We start from the raw sequence: 17402 nt of genomic DNA on the forward strand, positions 1-17402 counted from the left end.
GCTTAGCAAAGTCGATGGCCCTCCAGGAGAGAGCCACCGAGCCTTGCTCGAGGAGGGCGCCGGGCGCGCCTTCCTATGCGACAGAAGGAGGCGCCCCTGGAACGAGCGTGGACTCTGAGGGGCCTGCCTCCCGAGGGTTATGACCAGGGGATGTCTTCTTCTTCTTAGGGACCACCTCGGGAAGCCCTCTGCTCCTGTGATCTGAGTCTTCAATTGACGCGGCTTGAAAAGCACGCTCCAAGGAACACACTGCGTCTCTCTCTTCACAAGGCACCGTGATGACTCCACCGCTTCTTGGCATCTTGAGGACATTGTAGCCATGATGAGTCATGGCCATGAATTTGGCCAGAGCTAGGTACCCAAGGATGACATTGTACGGCAGGCGAATGTGCGTGACGTCGAAGTCAATGAGCTCGGTGCGGTAGTTGTCGCGCGTATCGAAGGTGACAGGAAGGCGGACCTGCCCTATCGGAACTGTGGAACCATCAGTGACTCCGGAGAAAGGCTTGGTTGGCTGAAGCTGATTGTATGGCACTTGGAGATTGTTGAATGTCTCGACGGACAGGACATTGAGCCCTGCTCCGCCATCGATGATGGTCCTGGTGACTTGCACATTGCTGATGATTGGGGAACAAAGCATCGGGAGGACTCCGTCTGTTGCCGCGCACTTGAGATGATCCACTGAGCTGAACGTGATGGCGCATGCTAACCACCTGAGGGGGCGTGTGGCTTCGAGCCTGGGGAGGACTGCATTCACTTCGCGAGCGAACTGCTTGAAGATGCACTGAGAGGCTGGGGCTTGAGCTCCACCCAGGATGCAAGCGATTGCGCGCGGCTCCTGGAAGCCCCTAGCCCCCTCCTCCTGATGACGGTCTTCATTTCTCCTTGGCTGCGGTGGCAGAGGAGGAAGGCCTGCGTTGCCTTGTGGGTGATCCTCGCGAGGCTGATCCCTCCAGCCTCCCTCGCGAGGCGGGTCCCTCCAACCTCCCTCACGAGGCTGATCCTGCCAGTGGTCCTCGCGAGGTCGGTCACGCCACCATTGGCGAGGGCCACGGTCTTCCCATCGTCCTCCACCTCTTCCTGCTCATCGGCCATAGCCCCGGTCGTTGTGCTCGGGGCGTCGGCCGGCTCGCACATCCCGCACGGCCCTGAGCTCTTGGCATTCGTTGGTGTTGTGGGTGTGGAGGTCGTGGTACACGCAGTACCGGCTGCCCTTGGATGGCTCAGGCTGATCCCTTCCGCGCTTGGTGTCCGGCTCTGCTACAAGCACGGCAGCCCCCTTGCGCTTCACATCCTTGACCTTGGGCTTCTTCTCTTCTGGGTCGGCAGCCGGCAGCTCGAGGAGGGAAAGGCGTCCTTCCTCAGCCCTGGCGCACTTGGTCGCCAAGTTGAACAGCTCTAGGGATGTGCACAGGTCTTCATGGATCGCGAGCTCTTCTTTCATCTTGACGTCACGCACACCGTCGGAGAAGGCTGAGATGATGGCCTCCTCAGACACCCTGGGGATCTTAAGGCGAGCGTTGTTGAAACGTTGGATGAACTTCTGCAGGGTCTCCCCTGGCTGCTGCTTGATGCAGCGCAAGTCACTCATGGCCGGGGGCCGATCGCGGGTGCCTTGGAAGTTGGCGATGAATCGGGTGCGCATCTCGTTCCAGGAGGAAATCGTGCCAGAAGCCAGGTTCAGGAGCCAGGTGCGGGCACCGTCCTTGAGCGCCATGGGAAACCAATTCGCCATGACCTTCTCGTCCCCGTTGGCGGCTTCGATGCCCAGCTCATAGAGCTGGAGGAACTCCGCAGGGTCGGCCGTGCCATCATAGCGTGGGGGCAGGTCTGCCTTGAACTTACCCGGCCAGGCCACGCTGCGCCGCTCGGCGGTGAAGGCACGGCAGCCTGTAGTGGCCACGGGAGGCCTTTGGTGACAGAGGGCTTGATCTTGGAGGTCTCCATGCGCTGCCGCCAGGAGCAGCGCGGGGTCTTGGCACGCTGGAGCAGGAGCGCGGTCGTGACGGGCCGGTGCGGGGAGCACTTGGGCAGCTTCTTGGGGACGAGGGACCTCTTGGCAGCTCTTCTCTTGCTAAGCTGGAGCTGGACGGAGTGGGTTCCGCCCAGGGGCCACGCGCCTCGGGGCCAAGGCGCCTTCTTGAGGGGGAGGCGGCTGAGGCGCCCCCGGAGCTTCATCGCCCGCGCAAGGTGGGGCGCGGTGCAGCAAGAGGGATGGTGCAGGGGATCCCCCAGCGGCGCTAACGAGCTCGGTGATGCGGGCGAGCCACTTGTCGTAGAGGTCGTCGACGGGACGGTAGTGCAGGAGTTCCCATGCCAAGAGCAACGCGGCGTGCGCGTCCGTAGGAACGCGACGGGCGTGGGAGGAGGAACCGGCTGGAGTCAGCGACGGGGTGGCAGTGCGGCCTTCCCGCCGCACCGAAGGGTGCAGAGACGACGCCTACTGCTCGTTCCCCGCCGGGGCGGTGGCGGCGTTGACGGCAGCTGACGGGGAACGGCGGCGGCACCCGCCGACGGGGGCCATCTGGGCGACGCAAGCAGCGAGAGCGGCACAGCGCTCGGCGCGGGCTCAATGAGCGTCCGACATGGATGCGAGGGGCGGCAAAAAGCAGGGCGACGGAAGGCAGATTCCGGTGCACCCCTACCTAGCGGACCAAATATCGGATTTCGGGTTTCGGCAGACCCTCTAGGTTCAAACTCTGGGGTGCACGCGGAGATCACACCTCCAACCTACCTACGTCTCATCGCCTCGCAAGGATCTAAACTACACCAAGAACAACACAAGGGACACGAGGGTTTATACTGGTTCGGGCCACCATTGTGGTGTAATACCCTACTCCAGTTTGTAGTGTGGTGGATTGCCTCAGGGGCTAATGATGAACAATACAAGGAAGAACTGCCTCACGAGGGGAGGAGTTCTTGTGGTGGTGGATCTGGCTAAGGTTCTTCCTCTTCTCTCTTCTCTTGCTTCTCGCCTCCTAGGGTTCTATCAGATGCCTCTACTCTGTGGTGGCTAGTCCTATTTATAGAGCAAGGCCCTAGTCCTCTTCCCAAATATTGAGCGGGAAGGGTGCCAACAATTGGCCATTTTGAAGGGGTACATCTAGTACACTTATCCTGACTAAAGTCGGTCCTCGCCTGCCAAAGACTCTGACGGTGACGCCGGCTTGGGCTCCACGATGACCTCCTTCCTACCGTTCTGCTGGTCTTGGTCTTATTGCACCAAAATGGTTGCCTTTTCTTGATACTCTTGCCTGTGCTTGCTCCCTTTGCACCAAAGAGGAAACAAGGACTCTGCGCAGGCTGGCGCCCGCCCGACCTCGGTCGTCATGGCTTACGTCATGGACACCTCGTGAGGTACCCTGCCTTGATCTCTCCGCCTCCTCCTGAGCCAGCCTGACGAGGCCGTGCCTGAGGAAGCTTTCTGTCATCCGCCCCGCGAGGCTTGGCCCCTCGCGACGGTCTTGAGCTTGTGTTGATGAAGATGGGCCGTACTGGGCCACTCCTTGAGCCACGCCGCAGGCCATAGGCAAGCAAGTCCGGGTACCCCCGTTCCCAGAACACCGACAGTTCTGCTCCCAATGACCATTCCCTTTGCGGTAGAAGCACTCAGTTTCAGGCATAGGTCAAGATTTGGGCTTCTTCACAGAAGTGGCAACTTGCTTGTCATTCTTCTTGAAGTTCCCTTTCTTTTCCTTTGCCTTTTTTCTTGAAACTAGTGGTCTTGTTAACCATCAACACTTGATGCTCTTTCTTGATTTCCACCTTCGCCGATTTCAGCATCGCGAAGAGCTCGAGAATCTTTTTCGTTATCCCTTGCACATTATAGTTCATCATGAAGTTTTAGTAGCTTGGTGATAGTGACTAGAGAACTCTGTCAATCACTATATTATTTGGAAGATTAACTCCCACTTGATTCAAGTGATTGTAGTACCTAGACATTCTGAGCACATGCTCACTGTTTGAGCTATTCTCCTCCATCTTGTAGGAAAAGTACTTGTCAGAGGTCTCTTACCTCTCGACACGGGGCATGAGTCTGAAATGCCAATTTTAGCTCTTGGAACATCACATATGCTCTGTGGCGTTCAAAACGATTTTGAAGTCCCGGTTATAAGCCGTAAAGCATGGCACACTAAACTATCAAGTAGTCATCATATCGAGCTTGTAAAACGTTCATAACGTCTGTATCTGCTCCTGCAACAGGTTTGTCACCCAGTAGTGCATAAAGGAAATAATTCTTCTATGCAGCAACAAGGATAATCCTCAGATCACGGACCCAGTCCGCATCATTGCTACTATCATATTTCAACTTTTCTCTAGGAACATATCAAATATAATAATATATATAGGAGCTATATCGCGGGCTAATAATCTACAACATAGATATACAAATACTATCAGGACTAAGTTCATGATAAATTAAGTTCAATTAATCAAATTACTTAAGAACACCCACTTAGATAGACATCCTCAAGTCATCTAAATGATACATGATCCAAATCAACAAAACCATGTCCGATCATCACGTGAGATGGCGTAGTCATCAATGGTGAACATCTCTATGTTGATCATATCTACTATATGATTCATGTTCGACCTTTCGGTCTCCAGTGTTCCGATGCCATGTTTGTACATGCCAGGCTCGTCAAGTTTAACCCGAGTATTCTGCATGTGCAAAACTGTCTTGCACCCGTTGTATTTGAACATAGTCTATCACACCTGATCATCACATGGTGTCTCAACACGACGAACTATCGCAACGGTGCATACTCAGGGAGAACACTTATACCTTGAAATTTAGTGAAGGGATCATCTTATAATGCTACCGCCGTACTAAGAAAAATAAGATGCATAAAACACTACTAGGAAAAGGCCTACTAGTGGCGCACCAGTTTTGCCTACTAATGGCGCACTACTGGTGCGCCACTAGTACCATGCCACTAGTATTATATACTAATGGCGCACCACAGGTGCGCCATTAGTATACCAGATACTAATGGTGCACCATGTGGTGCGCCATTAGTATACCATTCGGTGCTCCACTGGTATTCCCTCCAGGTGCGCCACTAATAACCTTATAGGTGCGCCACTAGTAATAAAGGAAGGTGCGCCACTAATAAGGGCTTAAATGCGCCACTAGTAATGTACTTGGAAAACAAAAAAAACTAAATTTACAAAAAACAACCTATAAGAAAAAATAATTTAAAAACAAAAAATGAAATAGAATCATAATTTTTATTATAGTAAGAATATTACAATGTCTTTACAAGTATCCAATAAAAGAAAAATTGCAAGGAAATAAAAGAAAATCCTAAAATTAATCTTCTAGTAATCTTTTCTTCCTTTTCTTCACTTTATCCCTGCAAAATGTAACAAAATAAACAGAAAGACAAACAAACTATTTATAACATGTCAATACTATCAATTTTTTATGCAGAACTAGATATGAGCATATATTTCCAGAATTACATGGCGTGAATATTGTATGAGTAAGATTCTAATGGAAATAAATTTTGATAGGAGCCCACTTTCGACGAGTATTTATCTGACAGAGCTAAATAATCAGGGCATTTACCTTTTGATAATATTACTATACTATACTACCAGTATAGTGCTCCACTTGGATTTTTTAGATGAGCAGATCTGAGATAGACATCTGTTCAAGTGGCTATAGGTAGGCTTGAAGAATTCTCATCGGTTCAAGTGGCTACAGGTAGTCGCACAGCTGGAATATAGACTACTAGTACTATTTGAAAAGAAAACAAGAGCAAATCTGAACGTACTAGTCAGATCCGATCACATTGAGCTAGAAAGAAAATTCATCAGGAAACAGATGGCCGGCGACTTACTTCCAGATGTTGAGGATCTCGTTGTGCCCGGCGAAGACGGTGCGGAGCGCGTCGCGGACGGACTGCTCACAGCGATAGCTGTCGTAGATGAACTCGTTGTCCTGCAGGTAGTCCAGCAGCTAGGAATTAAAGATAGGAAGGCTAGAACTGAAAGAACTAACATCTTAGAAAGCAACAGGAGATAATTCATATATGCAAAATACATATGAAGTGGTCTCCACCAAATTTGTTGAAACATGAACGAAATGTTTTAGCAGTACCAATGATACATGTCAAATTAATTGTTCCTGTCATGACAATGTAAAAGTAGTACTTGCATGCCAATGAAGACTTGCTAGTGTCAGATTCTATGAGGTTCAGGACATGTGTAATTGTGCCAGGTTCACTTGTAATGCCATTATTCATGATCTGAACTTTATCCTCCACAAAATAAAATAACAGTTGATCCATGCGAATGATACTTAATTTTGAAGCTACTATTAATTTATAAACTAAATATAAAGTGAGTTCATAAATTCAAAAACAGAAAATTCAGTTAGGCTACTATTAACTGAATTTTGGAGTGTATACTTAACAAAGGCTTCATTTGAATTTACAGAAGTAGTGCAGATGTTGTTGAGGCGCTGACTGAACCATTGATAGTACTACCACTCTTCTTTTTTGCGTCCATTAGCGTGACAGTGAGGTTACAACCTTTAATTAACAGTGCAGTATGTGTATAAACTATAAAAAATAACTACACTGCCTGGTTTTCATCCAAATAAGAAAACCATTCAACCACGAAGTAGCTAGAGCTAGTGATTTCAATTCTCTATCGTGATGCATGCATGTATGCGTGCAACATACCGCCAGACTAATTAAGCATTGAGGTAGGCTACATAATCCAATCCGGCTAGCTCGTAATCATATCCATACTAGGTAGCCCCTACGTAGTTAAGTCTGGACAAAGAGTCAGAGACTGGGATGAACACGTACATGGGAAGGAGCAGGAGACGCAGGGCCTTATCTGCCCAACCTCCGACCAGATCGGTGGTGTTTAAGGCCACCTTAGAGCTCCAGCGGTACCTCCCCTGCAGGCAAACAGAGCAATAGGCAAAAATCAGCTATGCAGATCGATTTAGAAGCACCCCGGAGGAACCAGTACGAGTTGGTGGGAAGGAAGAAGCAGCCCTTGTCCCTTGAACGAGTTGGTGCTGCTGCTGCTGCAGAGATGTCATAAACTGGTGAGTACTAATATCTATATGGCATGAGCAAAATCACATGAGAAAAGAAATGAATTTTCTTGTGGAACTAGTAGAAATTATCGTGATTGTACTGCTGTAGAAGGTTGGTACAGTGAGGTATATTTGTGGAACTAGTTTGAGGGTAGGTCCAACAAGTGTCTGCTGGTGGTGGTTGTGATTATGCACCACCAACAAAAGTGGTGAAGCTGAAGCAAGAATGAGTGGGTGAACAAAACTTGTTCATTAGTACTCCTCATACAATATAAACTGAAGATAGAAAAGGGATTGCTATGGCGGATCAACGAGACGACGTTCAATTTGAAGGTGTTTGGCAACCAGTTCGTGGGCGTTCAGAGCGACGGCTTGGTGGTGGCCACGGCGACGTCCCCGGGGAAGTCGGAGACGTTCCGGTTAGTGCGCAACGCCGGCAAGGACAGGATGCGGATTATGGCGCCAAACGGACTCTTCTTGCAGGTAAGATTAAATGAAATATATGTCTGTCACTACTCATATTTGCCAAAGAGGCAAGAAGTGTCATTCTTCTACAAACATGTAAAATATTAACGTCTCACTACTCAGTATCCATATTAAAATGGGAACCAAGTGAAAACTATATTTCAGATGTTCTAAAAATTCTGAAAAAAGAATACAGTATGGCAGAGAGTTAACGTCTACAAACATGTAGACCCTCTGTTCCTATATCCTACATCTAGAAACAGAGGTAGTAAAATTTACATTTAGTGCTAATCTTTGAGCATATCTCAACAAAATTGCAACAACATACATTCATCGTTATTAATCCACCCTAGAACGAATGATCCAACGCCTGCATAAGAAAGAAATTAGCAAGGTATATCCAACAAAATTATTCAGTGATTTATAGACAGTTTCTTAAACATTTACTAGTCAGCATGTACATACGTTCAAAACCGGCACTGGACTCAACATGCACCTCCAATGTTGACTTGTCTAGCCGTCTAGGATATTTGACCTGGCTGTATACTTGCAGGCGGAAGGAATCCTTCCTTGTAGGATCCCCATCGCTGGAGAGGCTCCTCTGGCGGGCCTGGCCGTGTGAGACCAATCTACCTGGTCAATGTCGGAGCAGCTTCTCCATGGACCGCCCCCTTCCTTCAACTGCATTGCTTGCACACAACCACACGCACGCACGAACACATCAGATCAGGGGAAGAAGGAGAAGAAGCAGCAGATGAGGAGGAAGAAGAAGACAAGGCACTCACGCGTGCGTCAGATGCTCCTCAGATTTGGAGGGGATCCCATGCTGCTGCCGGATTCAGGTTGGACGCAGCAGCGAGGGGTGGAAGGAGGCGTGCTTCGTGGTGGAGAAGGTGGCGTTCCTCTACTGGTTGCCGCAGCCCGACCACGGCTATGGCCGTGGTGGCTGGATCTGGGGCCTTGGGGTGGCGGGGAGCTCCTCCTCCTGCAGCTCGACGGCCTCCACACCCCGGAGCAACGCCCTTGCCGGAGGATGTGGTCACCAGCTCTCCTCTGGATCCGGTGAGGAGGGTTGGGGAAGGAGCTCACCACGGATCCATGCCCTGGATCTGGTGTGAGGGAGGGGGAAGGGGGCTCGCCGTGGTTGGGAGGGAGAGGAAGAGGCGGGCGGCCGGGGCTTCCCGATCTAGATCGAAGTTGAGGGAGGTGAGTGTGTCAGGAGGAAGGGGAGGGGAGAGGACGTGACGAGAGGGAGGGGATAAGGGGTGATAGCAATGGCGCACTGGTAGGGGTGCGCCATACGTATAGATAGCAATGGCGCATCTTTTATTGGTGCGCCATTACTAGTTAAAACTAGTAATGGCGCATTTTCCCCTGGTGCGCCATTGCTAAGTCTGAGGAGGGGTGTGGGGCCAAGACAAAACTACTAATGGCGCATCACACACCAGGTGCGCCATTAGTAATATGGCCACTAATGGCGCACCAGCACATGGTGCGCCACTGCTATATAGTAGTGGCGCACCACATGTTTGGTGCGCCATTAGTGTCCATATCATCTATAGCCCTTTTCCTAGTAGTGAAAGATAAACATCACATGCAATCAAAATATGTGACATGATATAGCCATCATCATCTTGTGCTTTTGATCTCCATCTCCAAAGCATCGTCATGATCTCCATCGTCACCGGCTCGACACCTTGATCTCCATCGTTGCGTCGTGGTCGTCTCGCCAACTATTGCTTCTGCAACCATCGCTAATGCATAGTGATAAAGTAAAGCAATTACATGGCGCTTGCATTTCATACAATAAAGAGACAACCATAAGGCTCCTGCCGGTTGCCGATAACTTTTACAAAACATGATCATCTCGTACAATAACGTATATCACATCATGTCTTGACCTTATAACATCACAACATGCCCTGCAAAAACAAGTTAGACGCCCTCTACTTTGTTGTTGGAAGTTTTACGTGGCTGCTACGGGTGAGGGAGTCCTGGATTAGGGGGTCCCCGGGCGTCCGGGCTATGTGACAGGGGCCGGACTGATGGGCCGTGAAGATACAAGATGGAAGGTTTTCCCCCGTGTCCAGATAGGACTCTCCTTTGCGTGGAAGGCAAGCTTGGCGTTCGGATATGAAGATTCCTCTCTCTGTAAACCAACTGTGTACCACCCTAGCCCCTTCCGGTATCTATATAAACCGGAGGGTTTAGTCCATAGAGGCAATCATAATCATACAGGCTAGACGTCTAGGGTTTAGCAATTACGATCTCGAGGTAGATCAACTCTTGTAACCCCTATACTCATCAAAGTCAATCAAGCAGGAAGTAGGGTATTATCTCCATTAAGAGGGACCGAACCTGGTTAAACATCGTGTCCCCGTCTCCTGTTACCTTCGATCCTTAGACGCACAATACGGGACCCCCTACCCGAGATCTGCCGGTTTTGACACCGACATTGGTGCTTTCATTGAGAGTTCCACTGTGTCGTTGTTAAAAGGCTTGATGGCTCCATCGATCATCTACAACAATGTTGCCGTGAAGGAGATTTTTCTCCCCAGCCAAATCTTTGTATTCGACGGCTTCGCACTACAGGCCAACTTGCTTGGCCACCTAGAGGAGATCGACAGCTACGCCCCTGGTCATTAGATCGGTTTTGGAAATCTAACCTATGTCGCTGATATCCGAGGAGACTTGATCTTCCAAGGGTTCGCGGCCCCAACCACTGCTCTGGCCATAGATCCGGAGCACATCACCATGTCCGGACACAGGAGTTTAGAGCCCGTCGGACTCTCTGCAGCCATGGAGCTCGATTCTGGAGAACCGGAGGGGATACCATCACCGGCAGGCCCGGAGATGCGTCAGGCTCTCTCTATCATAATAAAGCCGGACTCTCCTCTATAGACTAGTTCCGAACCCTCGAAGTCCGCGTCATGTGAGCTCGACCAGGGAACTTCTGTCCCGCCCAACTCCATGGACTCTCACTTCCTCGTCCAAACCTCGCTCTTAAATGAGGCTTTGGACTTAATGTGATCCCTCGCTATCACAGAGGAATCGATTCCGAATTGCTCCCAGCCTGGACTAGGGGCTGAGGGCAGGGAATTTTGCTTCCCACCCACCACCCACTTCATAGCCACTGTCGAGGATTTAACCGACATGCTCGATTACGCCTCTGAAGACATCGACACTATGGACGACGATGCTAGAGAGGAGCAGGCCCAAAACCTGCCGTTCACCAGACGATGGACGGCCACTTCCTCATATGATGTGTACATGGTGGACACACCTAAAGAAGGCGACGTCGATAATGAGAAGGATCCAGTTGAGGAGGAACCTCCTAAGATCCCACCAAAGCGTCGACGTCAGCTGCGCCGCTCTAAATCGCGTCCCGGAAAAGACAGCAATACCGGAACCGGAGAAAATAATACTCCGGAGAACGCCGAAGACCAAGAAGGCCCCATCGAACCAACATCCGAACAGGATGATCGTGAGGACGGGCAAGTTGACCCTGACAATCAAGCAGGGAATGAGGACTCGGAGGACAGCAACTATCTACCACTCTCCGAGGACGACGTGAGCCTCGGCGACGAAGATTTCATCGTGCTAGAGGAACCCCTCGAACAGGAGCGCTTTAAGCGCCGGCTAATAGCCACTGCAAGAAGCCTAAAAAAGAAGCAGCAGGAGCAGCTTCAAGCTGATCAAGATCTACTCAATGAAAAATGGACTAATGTCCTAGCAGCCGAGGAATATGGCCTCGAACGCCGGACTAAGAGTTACCCGAAGTGCAAGCTGCTACCCCAATTCGACGACGAGGCACTGGAGCCCATACCACCAGCATGTAACGCCGCTGACATACCAGACCGACCACCACTTGGCCGGGACAGAACGGCAACTCAAGACGAACACCAGCCCGTACCGCCTTGCCGTAAAAGCAGAGAAACAACAGCTCGGGGATATACCTATGACCTACGACAAGACCTGGAAAATAGAGTCGGTCATACCAAATCAATCTACAGATCAAGGGGCATGCCCCAGCACGAGAGGATGGCCATCAGGCCTGGCGCGACAAGCACAACCTCACCCGGGTAGAAAACCGCATACGGACTTCATCCAAACTGCGTCGAGATGTAGCCCGATACAGAGGTGCCGCGCACCCCCTATGCTTAACCGATGAGGTAATGGAGCACCAGTTCCCAGAAGGGTTTAAACCCATAAACATCGAATCATATGATGGTACGACGGATCCCGCAGTCTGGATTGAAGATTTTCTTCTCCACATTCACATGGCTCGCAGCGACGATCTACATGCCATCAAATATCTCCCCCTAAAGCTTAAGGGACTAGCACGGCACTGGCTAAACATCCTTCCATAAAACTCCATCGGCAGCTGGGAAGATTTGGAAGATGCCTTTCGGGATAACTTCCAAGGTATCTATGTACGGCCACCAGACGCCGATGACCTCAGCCACATAGTTCAGTAACCCGGAGAGTCAGCCCGGAAACTCTGGACCAGGTTCTTAATTAAAAAGAACCAAATTGTAGACTGTCCGGACGCTGAAGCCCTCGTGGACTTTAAACACAGCGTCCGCGATGAATGGCTCGCTAGACACCTCGGCCAAGAAAAGCCGAAGTCTATGGCAGCCCTTACCGCACTCATGACCCACTTTTGCGTGGGAGAAGACAGCTGGCTAGCCCGTAGAAGCAATAGCACAAGCGACCCCTGCACCTCCGAAGCCAGGGATGGCAATGGTAGGCCACAACGCAACAAGCACAAGCGTCAAATCAATAATGATGGTGCCGAACATACGGTAGTCAATACCGGATTCAGCGACCCTAAGCCTGGCCAATGAAAGAAGCCGTTCAATGGAAACAAAGATGGTCCATCTAGTTTGGACAGAATACTCGATCGGCCTTGCCAGATTCATTGCACCCCCGATAAGCCTGCTAATCATACCAACAGAAACTGTTGGGTTTTTAAACAGGCCGACAAACTTAACGCCGACCACAAGGGGAAAGGTCCGCCCAGCGAGGACGACGACGAAGACTAGTCAACCGAGCACTGGGGGACAGAAGAAATGCCCCCCCCCCCCCGAGGTAAAAATAGTAAATACGATATATGTCACACATATCCCTGAGAGGGAGCGCAAGCGCGCATCACAGGACGTCTACGCCATAGAGTCGGTCGCCCCAAAACTCAACCCATGGTCGGTTTGCCCGATCACCTTCGATCGAAAGGACCACCCAACCAATACCCATCATGAAGGTTCGGCAGCTCTGGTCCTCGATCCAATCATCGACGGCTTCCACCTCACGCGAGTCCTCATGGACGGCGGCAGTAGTCTCAACCTACTTTACCAAGACACTGTCCGCAAAATGGGCATTGATCCGTCAAGAATCAAGCCCACTAAAACTACCTTTAAAGGATTAATACCTGGTGTAGAGGCCCGCTGCACAGGCTCAATAACATTGGAAGTCGTCTTTGGTTCACCAAATAACTTCCGAAGTGAAGACTTGATCTTCGATATAGTTCCCTTCCGCAATGACTATCATGCACTGCTCGGACGAACCACTTTCGCTCGTTTTAATGCGGTACCACACTATGCCTATCTGAAGCTCAAGATACCCGGTCCATGTGGCGTCATTATAATCAGCGGAAACATGGAATGCTCCCTCCGCACTGAGGAGCATACCGCGGCCATCGTGGCCAAAGTACAATGCGGCCCTGTCAAGCCGCACACCTCATCGGCTATTAAGCCGCCGGACTTTATCACACAAGGTCGGTCAATTCCACATGCTGACAGATTGGTAGTTCGAGAGTTGGATTAGCAATTTTGCCTCCATCGATCGCCACATACATCCGTGAAATTTGTACCGCGCATGCATAATTATGCACTCGAAATACCTTGGGCATCAGCGGAGGCACAATACGGACAGGCCTCTAGTACGGTTCGACCCTATATGGCCTTCCCCTTTTCTTTAAATTAATTCTTCTCTTTTACCACAGGTGAATCAAAACCTATTCATCCTATGGGCTTACAAGGATTCTCTCCAAGCCCGGTTTCGTACAAATAGTCAAAGATCATTCCTCTCAAGGAACCTCTCTCTTTAAGGCGAAAGCGGCGCAGATGTGCGGTAGGAGGTCCAAGGGATTTTGTAGACCAAAACTTTATTCCAGAACCTGCATAGAGCTTTTCCCCTTAGTCTTAGACCCCCGGCATGTAAAATGGCCTTGGTGATTATGGTATCCTCTGTAAGATTACGTTTTGACATATCAATCAGATTCTAGTGAAAACAATTCTTATTCGGTATCGCCTTTATTCATAGACTGTATTCCGTCTCTTCAGTTGTCTCACGCACACACCTCGGCACAAATTGCCAAGGGCTCTCGGTGGTAACACATGCGTTGCCAATCAAAAGCCCGAACAGCTTTATAGCACAATTCAGCGTCCCAAGCTTGGGATTATATGCACCAGCTCCGAATCATGTCTTTGGTCAATAGTTGGGTTGCCCGGCTCCTGTGTTTGCTACCTTACGTTCCGTCTGATCAGCTAAGGTAGTAAAGGGAGAACTACTGCGATTGTGTTTCTGGTTCGTCCAGTTAAGCACCTCAGTAGAGAAAGCTGAAAACTGACAGTCATGATACGGCGAGAGCTGGTCAGCCACTCGGCGACTTTTTTAAATCTTTAGTGATTTTTTCTGTATTAAACAAAGGACTGCTTTTCGGTCACATATGTAACACATCCACATCCGGATAACCGCATACATACCAGGGGCTACATCGTAGACCCATCATCAAACTCCTATGGCTAAGTCAGAGTGGTAAAGCCTCGTAGTCTGATTGCCTGGTTCGCCGCACTGAAACCTCATTTATAGACCAAGACATTGGGTCAAGTGTGATCAATGTGCTCTTCTGAACACCCCCATAGTATCTACGTGGGGGTTGAAGCCGACGACTGGAAAACTCTCAGGAATACAACAACGGCCGCACAAGAGGATGGAATTTTAGATAATAACATAAGTATATCGCAAGGCCTTAGTACATAATAAAACGCCCATACAATTCAGGTACATTCATTCGAACATAATGTCCTTTGAGCACCGACCCTCTGTCAAGCGGGCGCCCTCTAGGACATCGTCTAAGTAGCGCTCCAGTGTGCGGTGGTCCTTTCCTCCAGGAGGACCCTTAACTGCAACATCGGCGGCCTTCATATTTTCCCAGTACATCTTGATGCGTGCGAAGGCCATCCGTGCATCTTCTATACACATTGACCGCTTAACTGCGTCGATTCGTGGCACTACATCGACAAGTCGCCACACCAGGCCGAAATAGCTGCTCGGAATGGGTTTGACTGGCCATAGTCGAACTATGACGTCCCTCATGGCCGCTCCGGACATCTTATGCAGCTCGGCCCACTGCGCCATTTGGTCGTTCAGCAGCATTGGGCACTCCTGCGCCACAAACTGTAACCAGAACAGCTTCTCCGTCACATGTCCCTCCTGAGCCTGGAAGAATTGCGCGGCGTCGGCGACACTCTTCGGAAGATACACAAAACCATCTGGAGAACTCCACAGTCGATTAAGCAAGGCATATCTCTGATCGCCAAACTTAGTCTGTAAAAGAAAGGGCTTACTAGCCGCTATCTGTCCGGCCTGCCGGACTTCTTCGTGAGCCGCTCTGGATTTAGACCGCGCATCTTTGGCCTCCTGACGGGCTTTGTCGAGTTTGGTCGCTTTGGCTTTATCTCCTTTTCAAGGGACTCGCACTTGCGGACGGCATCGTTGAGCTCTTGCTCTATGACGGATATCCGCTCCTCGACCTGGTGCCGGGTGGCCTGTTCGGCTTTCAAATCTGCAGCCGCCTTATCGGCGGCCGCATTGCTCGCCCTGGCCTGTTCCTTGGCCCGGGCAAGTTCACCCCTGAGGATCTCGACCTCGGCAGCACCATCTGCAAATTATGCAAATAATAGCATCTAAGTTTCAACCTAATGTTGGCACATTCATATAGGCCCAAAAGGGATGTTCAAAGCATACCTTGCTCCTCGTCGAGCCGCTTGTTAATGAGGACAATGTCCTCATCGGCCAGCTTCAGTTTCTGCTTTAGTTCAGAAACCTCCGCAGCTTGGGTGGTTGCCACTAACAGTGAAGCCTATTTTTCACCCAAATAAGTATGTTACTTCCTGCAGATATCTATAGATCCTCTGTTCGCCCTTCTTCATGGGCCGACCAGAGTCTCAGGGGCTACTATCTATATACATGCGTATTGTTCATATGGAAAGCAGCTAAAGACATTACATCGCATACCTTGAAGCCTGTTAGCAGGCTCGTGAAGGCTTCATTCAGTCCGCTCTTGGCGGACTGAATCTTCTCAACCACCGTACCCATCAAGGTACAGTGCTCCTCCAAGATGGACGCACTCTGCAGTACGTCCATTAGGGTGTCCGGCGCCCCCGGATTCATGGAGGTCGCCGCAGTACTGGGCGTTCCCCCCTCCCTTGAAGGGGGCCACTCTCCCGACTCCGAATCCGTCTCCGGGGTAATATTCGGCCAGGGGCCGAACCACCCAGGGCCCCAATCACTGGTCTTCACGGGGGCCGCACCCCATGTACCCTCAACGGCCAAGGTATTCCCCTCCGGTGCCGTGTTGAGGGTTCCCTGTACCCCTCTGCGATCCGAAGAAGTCCTCTAGGATGACACCTCGATGTCATCCGCCCTAGGGGGCGTGGAAGCTAGGGGAGGCGTCTCACTCTCCATCATCTCCGGCAGTAGATCCCCTGTTGACGATGATACTTGAGGGAGGACGCGGGCTGGGCTACAACACGTAATTTAATATTATTCCCGCAACTCAAAAAGAACTGGATGTGCATAGAACATCCTTAGTTATGATTCGGCAAGGAGCTTGCCCCTAGGCAGTGTTTTGGGATGGCTTTGCCTTCCGAATCCAAGCCATCCGACAGGGATATCTTTCCCCTCTTGGGCGCCTCCACCTCCAAGTCTTCGGAGGCCACCCTTTTCTTCCCCTGGGAAGGAAGGTTATCGCTTTCCTCTTTCTCTTTGTCTTCGTCTTCGGAGGAGGGGAGCCTCGCACCCCCCCCCCAGAGATAGCGTCTGATGTACCTTTAGGGTGAAGGCCACCTTCGGCCTTCTTGCTCTTCTTCTTGTCCTTCTTCGCCGGCGCTTGGTACGGCGCCGGGACCAGCATCTTCATTAACAGAGGATCAGCTGGGTTTTCGGGAAGTGGAGCTGAACACCTGATTCGTTCCGCCTTCTTTATCCAGCCCTGATTAAAGGATGGAATTCTCAGTGCATCACCTTGGACTAATGGAGTAAGTTATGTTAAGAAATTGAGTATTTACCGGGGTGTCCGGATGGTTGCAGTCGAGGCCAATGTCCTCAGATGTATCTGGCCATGATTTTTGAGCCTTGAAGAGCAGTTTCCAGATCCCTTTGTGTGTTGTGCCGAAGAATTGTTGTAGGGTCCGCGGCCCTTCCGGATTAAACTCCCATATACGGAGAGACCGTCGCTGGCATGGAAGGGTACGATGGACAAGCATCACCGGGACCACGTTAGTAAGTTTGGTGTCCTTTTCGATGATGCTTTTGATGCGCTTTTGCAGCATCAGCACCTCGTCGGACGATCCCTAGTCCAGACCCTTGTTGATCCACGATGCGAGTCGTAGTGGGGGATCGGATCTGAATGCAGGAGCGGCCGCCCATTTGGTGTCGCGGGGTTCGGTGATGTAGAACCACTCCTGCTACCATACCTTGACGGTTTCCACGAAGGCCCCTTTTGGCCAGGTGACATTGGCGAGCTTGCTCACCATAGCGCCGCCGCACTCTGTGTGCTCCCCGTCGACCACCTTCGACTTCACATTGAATG

This window comes from Triticum urartu, chromosome 5 (genome assembly GCF_003073215.2).
Source record: "Triticum urartu cultivar G1812 chromosome 5, Tu2.1, whole genome shotgun sequence".
Classification (NCBI taxonomy): Eukaryota; Viridiplantae; Streptophyta; class Magnoliopsida; order Poales; family Poaceae; genus Triticum; species Triticum urartu.